General features: G+C 36.4%; 1 pseudogene; it reads left to right on the top strand.

Annotated features, from left to right (window-relative positions):
* Positions 1-1,497: 1,497 nt before the first annotated feature.
* On the top strand, positions 1,498-2,760 carry LOC100735762 (dnaJ homolog subfamily A member 1-like; annotated as a pseudogene).
* Positions 2,761-17,301: the final 14,541 nt, after the last annotated feature.

Genomic DNA, 17,301 nt, shown 5'->3' with positions numbered 1-17,301 from the left:
TTCATTACCAGCAGATGTTCATCATGAGAAGTGAAAATACAATTTTTGAGGTCAACTGGAAATAAAATAGCATCACACAGAAATTCTAATACACAAGACAGAACCATTTGGGGGACTCAAATTACAATAATGTACTTTTTCTTAATTCCTTTGACATATAAAGGACTATTTACATAATCACATTATGAAGTGAGTTTTATGAAATATAAACACAAACAACGAATGACAGAATTCAGTGGGAGTGCATCAGCTTCCCATCACTATTAAAACAATCAACTGGACATAGTTGACTTATAAAGAGAAAAGAGTTATTTTGGTTCTTAGTTTTATAGATGCTAGTACCTGGCATAGAGGGAGCATGTGGCCAAGCAAAAGTACTCATTTCATGGCTGACACACAAAAGAGAGTGAGGAAGTACCAAAATCCCACAGTCCTTTCCAAGGGCAGGTCCCCGTTAACCTAAAGACTCCCCACAAGGCCCCAGTTCTTAAAGATTCCATAGCCTCCCAGTACACCACCTTGGGAACCATGTCTTTAATATATAGGCCCTTGGAAGACAATCAAGAGTCAAACTATATCTTATGGTTGTGTCTAGATGTTCCCCAAAGTCTCATGAAGTTGTAGGTTGAGCTTTTTCAGAAGTGGCTAGAGTGTGTAACCCTGGAATTTATTTGTGGTACAACGCTAGACTAAATGGCAGTAAGATTAAAGGTATGAGTGCTACCTCCTGAATAGCCTGTATAAGATAAAAGAGGCAGAAAGATGTTGTTAAAACCCCTTACTTGCTTGCTTGCTTTTGCTGTTTTCTTGTGCCATGAACTGTTTTCTTCTGCAATGCCCCTCTCTCAAGCCATCCTGTCTTAGAATCAGCTAACTATGGGCCAAAACCTCTACAAACTGTGAGCTAAATAAACCTTACCCTTTAACTTTTGGAATCAAGTACACTGTCTCAGCAATGGGAAAAGTAATTAAAACACTATAGCAAGAGAAATCTAGTGAATCATAAATTTCTTATATAAGAGGTATAACATGAATTCAAAGTACAGTGGCGCCTCAGTGCATGAATTCAATTCTCATCATGATCCTGGTTACAACTGAACTGGACAAGAACTGAATCAAATTTCCCCATAAGACCAGCATTGAGCCTAACCACTGAATTTGATTTGGTTCATTTCCAACTCACTTTGCAATCAGAATCGTGGAAAGAATCAAGTTTGTGAATCAAGGTACCACTGTAAACCGTCATAAAAACATATATTATAAACTTTAAAGCAATCACTAAAATACAATACAAATGGATATAGCCAAAATCAACAAAATTATTAAAATCCAAGAAAATATAAAAATAACCCCAACAAAGAATAAAGAGTACATGAGCCAAGTATAAAAAATAGGAATTAAACATTCTAAGTAAAATATTACATTAGATTTTTAGATATTACATTAGATTTTTTAAAAGTGATACTCGACTTGTGGCTGTCCAACCTGCACGTGGCTATGCATTCCTTCCTGCTTCCCCTACTCTGGCCCAGCCTTCCCACCACCTGTAGAAAAGAAACCACTTACCAGGATGTTTTGAGGATCAAACCCAATGTCATTCAAAAGAACTAAAAAAGGCTCATAGGAAATTGGCTTTAAAGTACCACCATGATAAGAAAATCTAAATGGACGCTCAAAGCTTAAACAGATTTCTCAAGCTTATAAAATTCTCTATGATGTCAAAAGAGGGGGTGATATATGATAAAGTAGGAGAATAGGTAATCAATGAGGGTGGAGCAAGTAGTAGTTTTAGATCCCCCCATGGATATCTACAATATCTCTTTTGGAGAAAGAGGAAGGATACAGAAAAAAAGGAGAGGTAAATATGTGGTGCATCACCTTTCAGTTACCATAGAAGATTTATAGAATGGTGTCTCAAGGAAAATGGCTCTGCAAAGAATGTGATTTGTGACAAATGTGAAGGCTGGAGTATTACGAAAGGAGCTGTAGACTGCTGTCCCAACTGCCACGCTACTGGAATGCAAATAAGAATTCATTAGATAGAACCTGGAATGGTAGAACAAATTCAGTCTGTGCACTGAGTACGAGGGCCACGGGGAATGCATCAGCCCTGAATATAGATGTAAAAGCTGAAAATGGAAGGAAGATAGCTAAAGAGAAGACGACTCCAGAAGTTCATATTGACAAAGGCATAAAAGACGGCTAGAAGATAACATGCCATGGTGAAGGAGACAAGAACCAGGACAGGAGCCAGGAGATATTATCTTTATGTTAGATCAGAAGGACTGGATCATACTGTTTTTAATCGATGAGGAGACGACCTCTTCATGTGTATGGATATACAGCTGATTGAAACACTGTGTGACTTCCAAAAGCCAGTGACTATTCTTGAGGTGATGACTGAACCACAGTAATCACTTCCCAGCCAGGTCAAATTGTCAAGCATGGAGACATCAAGTGTGTGCTAAGTGAAAGCATGCCAGTTTATCATAGACCATATGAAAGAATCATCTAATCATTGACTTTAAGGTAGACATTCCTGAAAATGGCTTTCTCACTCTTAAAAAATTCTCTTTGCAGGAAAAATGCTTACCTGAGAGGAAGGAAGTAGAAGAGACTAATGAAATGGATCAGGTGGAACTGGTAGACTTTGATCCAAATCAGGAAAGATGGCACCATTACAATGGCGAAGTCTAAGAGGATGATGAACTTCATCCCAGAGGTGGTGGTGCTCAGTGTCAACGCTTTTGGGACCAGTGAATAATACTTGCTGCTGCATTTAGTCCAGTAGTGAATGAGTGAAGGACTTTAATCGTCATATGCTCACTATTTGCTATTGCTTTTATTTCAATACTTATAGTAGTTTTTTAAGAGTTAAATGAAGAATAAATGCAAATACAAAAGCTCCAACTTCGCCTTGTATGTATGATGACTTCAGTGTGCATGATGAAGTTTAATGCCTGCAAAAAGTTCCAAACTTGGTGTCTGTTAGGCCATATCTTATAATTGATTTCAGTTGTATACATGGACAAGCTCAGACCAAAATGTTAGGTGTATGTGTTGACATTAGTGTATGACCCTTCATTGTTAAGCGATGGATTTAAAAAATGTATTTAACTGGCAGTCAGACAAAGGAAGCAGTTTGTCCAAGTGTTGGTCAGTCTACAGTTGGTGAAATTAAGTGGGACTCATTGTGGTGCCTCTGCATTCTACTACCTCAACTATTACTTGAAGGTAGCATAAACTATAATTAACCTGTACTATCAGTGACAGAAATGATACCTACCTGAACTCTCAGTGATTGAAATGATACCTTTCTAAAGAAGGAGTTTATCATAAAAATGCTTCTTCTTAAGGAACTGCATTTCTAGGATTGCATTCCCCCTACTCTGCCATCTCTTTATATATATATATATATATATAAACTATGTTGACCAGTCCTGATTATATTGTTTTTCCCTTCTCTTTGGAACATGATAAGCCCTTCAGTTGTGAATCGGAGTTGGATAACTTTGAAATTTCAGTAAAGAGACTACATGGAAAGGTAATTTGTGTGTATAATATAATAAGCTGAGCTTTAGCTACATTACAGACTTACTTTAACCCATTTGACTTAATGCTCCAAAGTAACTGTACTTTAATGATAACAGTATAGCAAATTATGATAAATAGCTTTACTTGCATGCTTAAAAAATTCATATGTTCATATGCTTAAATCCAGAAATCAGAATTTAAACAATTGTTAAAATGTATGAACATCAGCTCAATATATTGATTACCAAGTAAAAACATTAATATTCAACTATATGTTGTCTACAAAGTCTGTACTTGAGATGTAAAGATACAGGCATGCTAAATCTAAAAGTGAGAAAAAATCACCATGTAAATACTAAGCATAAGAAATCTGCTGTGCCTCCATTTAGATTAAACAAGGTACACTTCAAAGCAAGAAGTTGTAACAGAAATTTTTAAAAAGCATTTCATAACCATGAAAGAATCAGTTTCTCAAAGGAGACATCATTCATATAGATAGATAGATAGATAGATAGATAGATAGATAGATAGATAAATAGATAGATAGATATCAAATAGCAGGATTCCGAAAGATATAAAACAAAATTTAATAGAACTAAGAGCAAAAAACTCTGAATATATAATATGATATGTATTTTATAGAGAGAGAGAATGTTAGAGAGGTCTTCAAGCTTCTGTAAGGGTCTGATACTAAAGATTCCATGGTGCCTAGTAAAATAATTCAGCATTTAAAGTAGAGAGAGAATATGAAAATAGAACTAAATTATAGAGTCTATGCATTGCTCAAACTGAGGTGGTAACCTATAGAAAAAGTCTTTACTGGTCTGATTCATAGATAGCCTCTGAAAACTTTAACATAAAAAAGTATCAAGCAGGTCTGGGGATTTAGCTCAGCGGCATAAGCACCTGTCTTGTAAGCAGGCGGTCGTGAGTTTGATCCCTGGTACCGATTAAAAAAGAAAGAAAAAAAAGAATTAAAAAAATATATATCAAGCTTAGTAAAATTCCTCCAGGCTTTGATTTACCAACCAAAACTTAGGTATTTTCCAACAATTCCTAAATATGAAAGTATCACCACTACTTAAATCAGAGGTCACACATAAAAACATCCTTTAAATCAATTTCCTTTTTTTCTTCCCAGAATCGAACATACAATCATTCCTATTTTTTACTAGCATATTACAGCTTATTTTTAATTTAGAGTATCTTTCAACCCCATTTATTTTATATGACTTCTTAAGAGTATCGGTATCATCAAACTAATTATCAGAGGCGAATGGCTTAACATAAAATTAACCTTCCTGGCTCCCCTTGGTTATTATTTAAATTAACCAATTCCTTTGTCTTCATGTGTAATTACTTTTAGATGTGTGAATGAAGATGATTAACAACAAGTAAAGAATGAATTTGTGAAAATGATTCATATGTTCTACTTTTCAATATCATTAAATATTTCTCAGTCTCTCCAAAACTGAAAGAACCATTAAGCAGAGAATGTCTGCTTAACTTTCTGCGGACTCATCTTTGTAACCTCTTTCCCACATTTTGGTGCTCTTTTGGTGCCCCTATTTTTGTGATCCTTCTTTTCCCTTCCCAAAATCTTCCACAAATACGTTTTCATGACTGCAAATGTGTTAGCTTTCTAACACTGAGGAAATCTATGAGACAATCACGTTAAAAGAGGAAACTCATTTTGTCCAGTTTCAGAGGTCTGATGGTGGGTAGCTGGGGGGAGAGCAGAGCTGCCCACATCATGGCAACCAGAAAGCAAAGAGGAGGGGAGAGACAAAAGAGAAAGAGGGAGAGAAAGAAAGAGAAAGGCTTGAGGACAAAATACACCCTTCAGGAGCACTGGTCCCTGTGCCCTACCTCTCCCAAGTAGGCCTCACTTACTGATGTTTCCCTACTTCCCAAAAATGCCACCACGTTAAGAATCCATCAATGAATCAATCCATTTATGAAATCAAACACCTCGTAATCCAGTCACTTCTTGAAAGCCCTACTTCTAAGCACTGCTGCATTGAGGAAGAACCCTGCTCAACTGAGGAAGAACCCTTGGGGGGAGGGGGGAAAAAAAATCTAAATTTTAACCCTTTGCATACCAGCCAAAGAAAAGGAAAGCATTGCTTTGTAGACTTAAGACCTGGCAGTACAGACAGCATCAGCTTCCTATTCAGGGTAGAGAATCCAACAAATGATCATACTTTTTTCTCAAAATTTCACATTTAAAAACTTGTGCCACAGGATCAAAACATACAAAGTGAATATTCAAACAGTGAGACTGCAAATGGTTGTGTTCAATGATCCTGTGACCTGAATCACTGTTTCAAAGATAATAGTGTGTAATCTATTAACTAGTGATATTTTACTGGTTTTTATTTTTTTTTTTTGTAGTTCTGTATTACTTGTACCCTTACACTGTTTTTGTTTTGTTCTGTTTTTTTTCTCTTTTTCCTTTTAAATAAAAAACAAAACTCTTGTGCCAAATCACTGTGACCATGTCCACAGAGAGATAAAGTCCAACCCTGAAACCATGCCAGCTATTTGTCATGACAACTTCTTTGCCCACTGTCCTTAAAATGGTAATATCCATTCTAATTCACCAATATTTGACAGAAGTTCACATGAGCTAAATGCTTATTCAAGAGGAAACTATCATAAAATGGCAAACTGTCTTACACAGCACTAGAAATTATTATAAAATTCCATTATTTGAGAAGTTTGAATTAATAATAATATGACTCAGATTTATACCATTCAACAACCATTAAGACTTTTTCCATCTTCTTTTTGTCCAGTTTTTATAAAATAGGAATATGAAATTCAGAATCAGCCAGCCCAAGTTAGAATTGTACTGAAATTCTAGATAACCCACATTGTTGTTTTATAAAATAAGAATAATAGTTCCAAACTTCCAAAATTGTCCTCAAAATGACACATGTGAAGGGTTCAACAAAAGTTCTAGCAGATAGTAGATTTTTAATAAATAATAGTTTTCAACATCATTATCATTTATTGTGTTTGGCCAACTACACAGAAGCTAATCATCTCATCTTAGTCTCTTTAAACATCTTGGTCTTGGCTTCCCTTAAATACTCCTTAGAATCTGTAAAATTGCCAAGACCACAATTAGTATGAAATAAATTCTAGGAAGAAATGAATTGTGAAGGAGAGAGAGTAAAGATACTGGTCTAAAAACTAATTTGTTTTAAGGTAACAGTGACTGTAATGAAAAAACTTGAGGATAAAAGCCAAGGCCAAAAAGGTGAGCACATCCAAAATAGTTACTTTTGTTCTAGTTTCTTTTTTAAAAAAATACAACTGAAAAATTCAATTTTGTAGTATTTTCCATTAATGTTTTTGCTACAGATGTTTAAAATCTTAATCAGGGTCTGGTACTTTAATTTTTTATCTTAATCACAACAGTCTTAGACAAATGCCAGGGCAAAAAATTCTCATGCTCCCCATAAATCAATTCCTTATTTCCATTGCCTGAAACAGAATTCTGAGCTGAATAAAACTTGAGGGTGACTCAGTGTGGCATTTCTCAGCTTGTTAAAAATCTCATCAGAAAACAGATGCATCAGCATATTGCACCTTTACCTTGCCATTTAGCAACATGAAGAAGTGCTCTGACTGGTGTCCAAAGAAGTTATTATCCTCAAATGATAGGTCATTTGAGAAGTCATAAACCCAGCCTATGTCCCACAATGCCAAAACAGCCCACTAAAAGTAGGAAAAAATTTAAATTATTTATTTGATGTAATAAAAACAGATTAATTCCATATCCCAAGTAATCACTCAGTTGAATTAAACCACCTTCTAATTAATTCATTAGACATTAATTTTCCACATATAATCATTTGCAGTAAATATACCTGGATACATCAAAGAAGGAAATAGAAAATCCATACTCCTTGGAAAATTCCTGTGTCCATATTCCTGTGTCTCTAATCTGTATCACCTCCTCCCATAAAGTGATTTGACTTACCTAAAAATTATCACCACCTTGATTTTCTGAATATTTCAGTGTAAGTGCTTAAAGCTCAGTTATTCTGTCAATGTATTGGTTAGGATTCTCTAGAAGAACAAAAGTAATAGGATATCCATAAGAAGGGGGTTACCATATCAGCTTCATAGGATCAGAGTGTAAATAAGTCCCACAATGGCCATGTGCACACTGGCGATTCAAAAGACCCCATAGCTGCTCAGCCCAAGGATGGAAACCTCAGATGAACAAGAGGGGCCAAAGATGTAATTCCAGGCTGAGACTGAAGAGCTCCCTGAAGTTACTATTGTGAGTCTGCACTGAGAGTCTAATGTCCACAGATGATGGCAACAGGAAAAGATATTCCTGCTCAAACCAACTCAATGTTTTTAGTACAAGCCAATTACCTCCCTTTACTCTTTCCAGTACATCTGAGTGCAAGCCCATTGGATGGAACCACCCATAATCAAGATGGGCCTTCCCCCATTAGTTTGCTGGCCCACATGTCAATTATCTCTGGAAACATAAACTTATCTAGAAATGTGCCATAAACTTATCTAGAAATGTGCTTTGCTAATCTCCTGGGTGTCTTTCAATCCGATTAAGTTGCCAGTCAAGACTAGCCATCACAGATAATTACCTGAAAGATACATTTTATTTCTCAAAGAAAATATAGAAATTCATCCTAATTATCCTATTGTGATTCCTTTCTCTCTCTCCCTCCTTCCCTCCAACTAAAGAAGTGCTATTTTTCTAATATATACAGTTTTGAAATTTATCATTACTATTACTTACTTGGAAATTTGTTACCTCTGTTTCCTGATATCCTGATGGAGCAAAGCTAATATTCTACTTTTTTTGTTATTATTGTTGTTTTTTGTTTGTTCATTTGTTTGGTGCCAGGGATGGAACTCACTGCCTTGCGCTTCCCAGGCAGGAACTTACACCACTGAGCTAAACCCCCTGGCCCAAGTATTCTACTTTAAAAAAAAAAAAAAAAAAATTTTGAGAACATGGCAGACAGATAGCAGCAGCTACGGAGGCTCTCTGAAAGACCCAGCTTAGAATTCAGGAATGGTGCTGAGTAAGGAATCATAAGCAAGTGGAGATATGCCCTGCTGACCCAAGAATGAACTGGGCTGAGAGAAACCAACTTGGAATGCAATCCTGGTGCTATAACAGGAACAGAAAAGCCTCAGTGTGGAAGCTGGAGCCCGCGGCATTGAAAGCCGCGATTTGGGTTTCCCGTCGCACGGCGGCTGCGTCTACATCGGCTCGGCAGGGAGAGAGACGCACGGAAGCTCTGAGAATGGGAATCGGCGAACGGAGTTGAAAACAGGACGGGCGGGGAGCTGTGCATTGACTTGCGGTGAGGTGAGTGAGAGAAACTGACACTCCTCCACAGTTTAGGAGACTCCAGCGGAGGACATTCTAGGACTGGGCTGACTTGCTGGAGCAGGGTGCTGCAGCAACTTCAGCCACATATCCCCCTCTCAAGCGGGATTGGTGAGAAGTGCCTAGCCTACGTGATGCTGCTGGCTGAGACCCAGTAGGCTAGCACAACCCAGATCCCAGAGCCTGAGGGTGGCCTGGAGGGGCAGGCCCCTCATAGGCTGCCTGGTCTGCAACTTCCTGGTGTGCTACGGTGGGCGGGAACACCTAGCCGGCGCAATTCGATCAGGCTATGGCTGACAGGGAGGGAAGCTGGGCCTTCTATACATGCTTGCATACATAAGGAACAAAGAATATGGGAAGAGGGAGCAACAAGAAAGGCCCTTCGGCTCCCAATCCTGAGAAACAGGCAATAGTGGACACCGCACCAATAGACATAAAGCGCCATTTAGAGAGCCTCATAGATGAGTTCAGGAATGAAGTTATTAATGACCTGAAGCTAGAAATAAGCACAATAGTTAGAGAAATGCTAAGCACCACCCAGGAAAAAACAGATGGTGGAATGGAAGAACAGAAAAAGAGGGGAGAATTGTTTGATGGAGAAAACAGAGAAAGCATAGAATACGTGAAGCAGGTTCAAAGAGACTACCAGGAAACTAAAAACTCTATCGAAAACTGGCATAACAGCTTGAAAGAAACTAAGGACAGACTATCTGAACTGGAGGGCAGATTTGTAATATGGGAGAATGAAATAAAAAACTTCTTAAAAGTAACAAAGAAACAAACAGCAATAATACAAAGACAAGAAGATGATAAGAGGAGCCATAACTTAAGAATTAAGAACATAAAAGAAGAAGTAGGGACACAAACAAATGAACTACAAAAGCTACTCAGAGAAATAATCCAGGAGAATTTTCCTAATTTAGCAAAAGGTAAAGATACTCAGATGTATGAAGCATACAGGACCCCAGCCACCTACAACCCAAACAGAGCAACACCCAGGCATATAATAAAAATTCCAGAAATTCAATATAAGAACAGAATATTAAAAGCTGTCAGAGACAAGAAATAGGTCACTTACAAGGGAACACCCATCAGAATTACAGCAGATTTCTCTACACAAACCATCAAATCACAAAGAGCTTGGGGGGAAATAATTCAAGCTTTGAAAGACAATAATCTCCAGCCAAGATTGATATATCCTGCACAACTATCCCTGGAAATTGATGGAAAAACAAGGTGCTTCCAGGATAAAGAGGAACTAAGGGAATATACAACCACCAATTCAACTCTACAGAGAATACTGCAGGATATTCTAAAAAAGAAAAATACAAAGAATCCAGAAATAGTGGCAGAGAGGCCACAATGAATGGAGCAGAAAACAAAATGAAGAAGACAAACTGACAACTAATGACAGAAAAAGAGCTCAACAGAAATGAGGCAGAGAAGATTGGATGATAGGAGCAGCTATTTTGGAGAAAATGACATCTTAATAGGTAATACTGATTTAGTATCATCTTGTTTTGAAGTCTCATCAAGCTTTTATTCTTCTGTTTCCATTGGTCTAAACAGGTTGTATTTTATTAGATTTTATTATGTATGATAGTATAAGCAAAAACTTTTAAAAACAAGGAGATTATACAGAAACCATTGTTCATTTTCTGTTAGTTGATTCTAAATACCCTGTAATGCTGTCATTCTCTTAAATGGTTTTACATTGTTTTGATATATTTGATGCTACAGTATACGAAGTTATACTCAAAGATTTCAAGGAAAGAGACAATATGATAACTACTTTTATGTCAGGATTATCTTGTGGTGAAACACTATTCTGCTTAAATGGTTATGTTTTGATCTGCGCTGTTTTGCTGTTATGCCCTCTTTTAATCTCAATCTCTACTTCATTATTTACTTTTTTATTTTTATCCTTTTAATTAAGGGAAAAATAAATAAAAAATAGCAGGATATATCATAGTAACCCACTTTGACTTTCCATTATCTTGATTTAAAGCCCTGTATTACTCTCACCATCTTGTTTTTGACTGATGTCCCCCTATTCTGTTTTGCTTGATAGTACCAGGTTCAAAAGTTTAGGCAACAGCTGTGAAGATAGTGAGATTAATTATGACGCCCAATCTACTTTTGAAGACCTATAATGTCTCCAATGTTTTGGTTTTGTCGGTTGTGTTCTTTACTGTTTTGTTCAATTTTATTATAACTGATGATATAGGCAATTCTATCAGAGATAGCGGGAGGCATTATGGTAACCATTGTTGATCACCTTGTATTATGCTTTTACATTATCTACTATGTCCACCCTTTTGATTTGATTGACTCTGTTCTGTTATGTCACATTTGGTTCTACTCCCTTCCAAAAAAGTAATAAGAACTGTGGGAGCAACAAAACCCAAAATGTGTAATTGTCATTGTACAAAAGAGAGGAAAATAAAGTGCTCTAAATGCTATAACTGCATGTATATTTAAGTGTATAAGGTAGATAATGATATCACTGAGTTTTGTTGGATCATTGAACAGAACTGTTTGCAGTCTCACTGTTGGAATGTCCACTTTACAAACTTTAATTTTGTGACTTGAACAATTATTTCTAAGATGACAATATGTAATCCATTAACTAGTGATTTCCTACTGTTTATTTTTCTCTGTAAATCTGTATAATTTGTACCCTTTCTCTGCTTTTTTTTCTCCTTAAATAAAATTTTTTTAAAAACCCTCCCAAATATTTGAAGCCCATGTAATTAACTGTACTTTGAGAACTGACCCATAGTATAAGTGAAATATTAATCCACTCTTAAAGGTTTCATGGGAAATAAAAATAGAGCTGGGGTTTTATAGGCAAAAGAGTAACAGAGTTATTAAGACAATATCAATTCACTATTTGGATCTGGAAGAATAAATAAGACAAATTTCAGCTGGGTCATCAATTTTCCTGGTGCTGGCTACAGCCAAAAATGGCTGAGAATGTTCAGACATTGTCTTTCATACCATAACTTTTATTCCAGCTTTGAAAACTGAGACATCAGAAGTGTCAAACAATCTGGTACCAAAATATAAAGCTCAGCAAATAAAACTCCAGAATTTATAATGGTTTGGATCCTTAAATTAGAGCTTAGTACTATCTATGCTCTAGAATTCTAAGAAGGCTTCTTATTTATAAAGAAAAATGTAGATAAACATGGGGACCAAAGTTGTGGCCAAGACAGTTTGCAAGTAAAATTTGTTTATGGAGGATGCTGAATCTACCTAAGTTATTGTCCTCCAAACACGATATTTATAGTACTAGTCAGGTTCTGCAACTAATAAAAATTACCTTAAAAGATGCTGCACAAAACCTTATATTAATGCAAAGTTATTGGTGAAAAGCAAAGTACAAATGAGTTTTAAAATGCAGCCTTAGACAATAGACCCAATAACACCTTTAGTTCAAATATTTTGTCCTTTCTGTAGGCAGTTTTTAAAATATCTGTGCTTTGTACACAGAAAGATACTACTATATATTCTCCACAGGTAATTGTGAATGATTGTCAAAGTAAAGCATAAATTCAGGAAAACATCGGCTGGTAGGAAACAACGATTGTAAATCTGAACTCCCTGACAACTAAGGTTGAATTTCCAATCATTGTATTTAATTGTATAAAGGAAAGAGTTTTCAAATGTACTCTTATTAATCAACTACTTAAAAGTATTATAATAACACTGTAACCTCCTAGTGTGGCAAATGACTTAAACCAAAAACACAAAATGAGACACTATGAATCTCAGCCAATGGATAACTTTTCTACTGAAGATGAATAGGCTGTGAAACAGGAGCTACCATAACTTTGTCACACAAACAAAGGATCTGTCATGAGTTATCAAGTCACAGCAGTAATATGTGCATTTTACTTGCTACAGGCAACATTGAAGTTTCTAACATAAAAATAAAGCAGCTACCATGTATCAGGCACTTACAGTTTGTCAAATGCTGTATGAAGAGCATTTTTATGATTTAGCTAACTTAATCCTTACCATGTGCCTGATTTATAGAGACAGGGCACTGAGCCTGTGAAAGTTGAAGTAACCCTAGTAAATCGAATTGGTAAAATGAATTTCAAACCTGACTTCAAATGATGCTATAGCATCTTTTAATTCTGGTTTAAAACACATCACACATTCTGAAATTAGAGATGTCAATCATTATAAACTTCATGAATCATTTGAAAAACTGTTTGGGAAGTAGAGAAAAGGCCCCCAAAAAGTGACCATGATAAACAGAGCCATAAAAAACTAAAAATTACATCCATACCAAACAAACATTCAAATGTGAAATAAAGGATATAGATCTCAAAATGAACAACTCTAGTCATTCTTCCTTATCCAAAAGGAAGACTCCAAAGATAAGGAAGCCCCCTAGTTACATAGCTCAGATTAAATCATATTTCACATTCATAATACCCTTGAGAAGGCTCTAAGGACTTTGGTCCTCTGTCTTTTCATCCATCAAAAATCCAACCCCATTTTCCCCACACCTAGATCCAAGCACGTAAATGTTGGTGGGGGGAAAAGAAACAACTGGTTGTGGCCCTTCCAGGGAGAGAACCACCGGCAACTCCTGAAATCCACACCATGTTGGAACTTAGGACCCTGGGAAACCAAGCAAGAGGCTCCCCTCCCTGGTAAGCAACTGTGGTATGGCAGGCTGCGGCCTCTCCATGGGGAGAACCACCAGTATCTCTGAGATCCACGCCACGTTGGATCTGAGGAAGCTGGGAAATCGAGGGACTACACTGTCTCAGTTGGCTTTATTCTGTCTTGTTCTGTTGCATTTTACTACCTTCAAAATAAAAATTAAAAAAAAAAAAAGAAAAACTTACGTGGTAAGATGGATTGATTCCTTTATAAAATCAAGACCACCAAACCCAAAGTCAGTCTCAGCCCTGTCCATCAGTCTTACAGTGCCACCTGTCCTGTACCTATTTTGAAATATCTTTGCTCACCTCAATTCTCTGATCTCTCCCTCCTCAACCTCCTCTTTTGCTTTTACCTCCTACTTTGCCAAGGAATTGGAAGCCATCATTAAGAGACTCACTTTTTATCCCCATAACAAATACGTGAACCAGCCCCACCTGCCCTCAACTAGCCATTCTCGCCAGCCCCATCCCTGCTCCATTTCAAGTTACATTCACCTCCATTTGGACCCCATCCCCTCCTGCTTTCTCAGGAGCCCCCACATAATAATTTGTTTTACCCTTTTATCCTTTATATAGACAACTTCCTCTTTTCTAATTAGACTGTTTCCCTGTTACTTTTTTTTTTTTTTTTGAAACAAGGTCTCACTATGCAATTCAGGATGGTCTTGAACTGACATCATAGCGCAGGCTGACCTCGAACTCACACTGTTCCCTCTGCCTCAGCCTCCTGAGTGCCCAGCCTCCCCATTCCTTTTTAAATATTTTCACTTCTCTCCCACTAAAGGAAAATTCACTTGAACTATCACTATCATTTCCCCACACCAACTCTTATCTTTATACCCCAAAACCAAACTCTCAAACTAATTGTTAGTATTTGCTACCTCTATTTCTTCATTTTCCCAACTCAGTTATCGACTTACCCTAACCTGAACTCTAGAGCCATTATTCCATAGAAACATCTCACAAAGATCATAGGACTATATTTTTTCTTGTTTACAAGCATTACTCCAAGCATTACTGAACTCCTTACTTAAATAGTTTTCTTGCTGAATATGAAATACACCCTTCTATTTTCTCATGCAATACTCTAACCATATCTTTTCCTTCTTCTTTTTAGATGCTCCTCACCCTAATCAAACAATATCAGAGTTCCTCAATTACAGCTTCTAAGCCCTTTCCTCTTTTGTAAACTTATTTCTCCTTTAGATAATCTCATTCACATGCACGACCTTAATTACTATCTATCTGTAGAAGATTCACTGTTTTATTTCTCCATCCCCAAAAAGCTCTCAAGAGTCCCAACCTGTATTTCTGCCAACTGGACCTCCCTACTTCAGTGTCTCAGAAGCACATCAGACTCAAGTTCTCAATAATATTTATTAAATGAATGCATGAAAATGACCGTATCCACACAAAATTCTATTAGTGCAGAAAAACTAAGCTGAGAAGACAGTCAGCATGTTGCAAGAATCAACTGCTAAAGCATTAGATCTCTGCACATACAAGAGAGGCTATAGACTAAAATTAGTGGCGTGTACACATCTCATTTAATAAGAATATACTGGTAAGAAAAATAACAGAGATGAGAAAAGGAGGAGATGAATCACTGAAAATAGAGACTGAACATTAACAAAGTAATAACAATCAACTAAAGAAGATACAACCATCTAGAGTTAACATCCAATTAATGTCAGTCAACTAATCATGGCATCCTGTATGCTGATCAAAACCAGCTTTCATGATCTTTCTTCATTTTTAAAAATCAATGTAGCTTCTTCCATTCTTTTTATTTTTTTCTCTAAGTAATTTGCTCAAGAGACCAGAAGGTTTGGGGAAAAGTGAGAAAGGCAGCCAAGGAAGGTGGTATCCCTGCCAGAATCCAGAGACTGTTTACATGTGGAAGAATTTATCAAACATATAAATGTATTGAGAATACTGATAGCAAAATGCTTCTGTGTCAAAGAAGGCAGTTACAAATATGGAAATAAACCTTCAGATATTGGTTTGAAATTGAAAGAATCAAAGTAAATTCATGGTTTTAAGTATATACAAAAGGTAAAGAAATAAATACAGATATAAACTCGTATAATACATTTACAAACTCTTACATGTGCTTAAGGTTTTTAACTATTCACACACACACACACACACACATTTATCCATGAATCTGTTATTTTAAATCTGAAATATATATCATCAGAATCACCTTGAAGGATTGTTAAAACACAAATTGCTGATCCCACCCTAAGAATCGATTCAACAGGTATAACATGAAGTCTGAGAATTTGTGTTTCTGTTAAGTTCATCAGAGGGACTAATTTTGCCTTTCTAGTGACAACAAAAACCACTAAATATGTGTACACATATGTACATATACATATGCATGTACAGACACACATTCTCGAGCACACGTATCTTGATGGGGGGTTATTTTTTGTTTGTTTGTTTGTTTGTTTGTTTGGTTTTGATTTTGAAATACAGTTTTACTATGCAGGCCAGTCTGGCGTTGAACTCACTTTGTAGCCCAGTCTGGTCTCAGCCTCCCAAGTGCTGGGATTACAGGCATGTACCACCAAGTGTGGCCTCATGTTTTGGTTTTCAAAATACAGTTCAGAAAAATATACTGATGAAGAAATGACTACTTTTAGGGTTGTGGCAAAAAAAAAAGTGAAGAATACAACTAGAATATCATTTTGTGAGAAAAATAAAGAAATGCTGTAAGAATGATGGTAGAATGAAGCTAGCTGAAAGAGCCCCTGCTGGCCAAATCTAGGACAATTTCAACTTCAAAATAAACAATAACTAATTATAATTCATTAAATGAAGTAGAAACCCATGAGTATAACTGATACAGTTTTATCTCATATTTGAATCCAAGCTAATATCTCTAATGAAAGCAAAACACTTCTTAACGAACTTTGCAAAGAGAAACTTGGATGATGTCATTCTTAACTGATGATGAAAGTTAATGTCAGCAGAAATGTGACATTTGTGCACATTGAAATTGTTCAAAGCATATATTTGACATCTTCTCTATACACATGTGATCTCACTAATAAGGAGATATCAGATAAACCCAGCTGAGAAACATTCTATGAAATCACTAACTGAACTCTTCAAAAAAGTCAAAAACTCATGATGAGACTGAAGAACTGTTCCACACAGAACAACAAGAGACCCAGAAGACTGCGAAGCAGTCTTGAACAACAAGAGCAAAGCAAGAGGCATCACATTACCTGACTTTAAACTATACTACAAAGCAACAATAATAAAACAGCACAGAACAAAAACAGACATGTGGCTCATGGAACAGAATAGAAGATGCAGAACATCCCCAAACACATTCAGTTATTTGATCTCTAACAAAGGGTTAAAAAGCACAAATTAGAGGAAAGGCATCTGTTCAACAAATGGTGTTGGAAAAACCAGAAATGTTTGCACACAATATTGAAACTAGACCTGTATCTCTCACCATGTACTAAACTAAAATTAAAATGGATCAAAGATTTAAATGTTAAAACAGAAACATTAACCTACTAGAAGATAAAAATAGGTAAATCACTTAAAGTCATAGGTGTCGGAAATAAATTCCTGAACAGTACTTCAATTGTGCAAGAAATAACGGCAAGAATCAACAAATGGAATTACATCAAGTTAAAAAGCTTCTGTTCAGCAAAAGAATCAATTAGAGTGAAGATA

This window comes from Cavia porcellus, unplaced genomic scaffold (assembly GCF_034190915.1).
Source record: "Cavia porcellus strain 051 isolate PalLab524CR breed Dunkin Hartley unplaced genomic scaffold, mCavPor4.1 scaffold_20, whole genome shotgun sequence".
Lineage (NCBI taxonomy): Eukaryota > Metazoa > Chordata > Mammalia > Rodentia > Caviidae > Cavia > Cavia porcellus.
The sequence above is the reverse complement of the archived record's forward strand: the minus strand, read 5'-3'. Positions and strand labels throughout refer to the sequence as shown.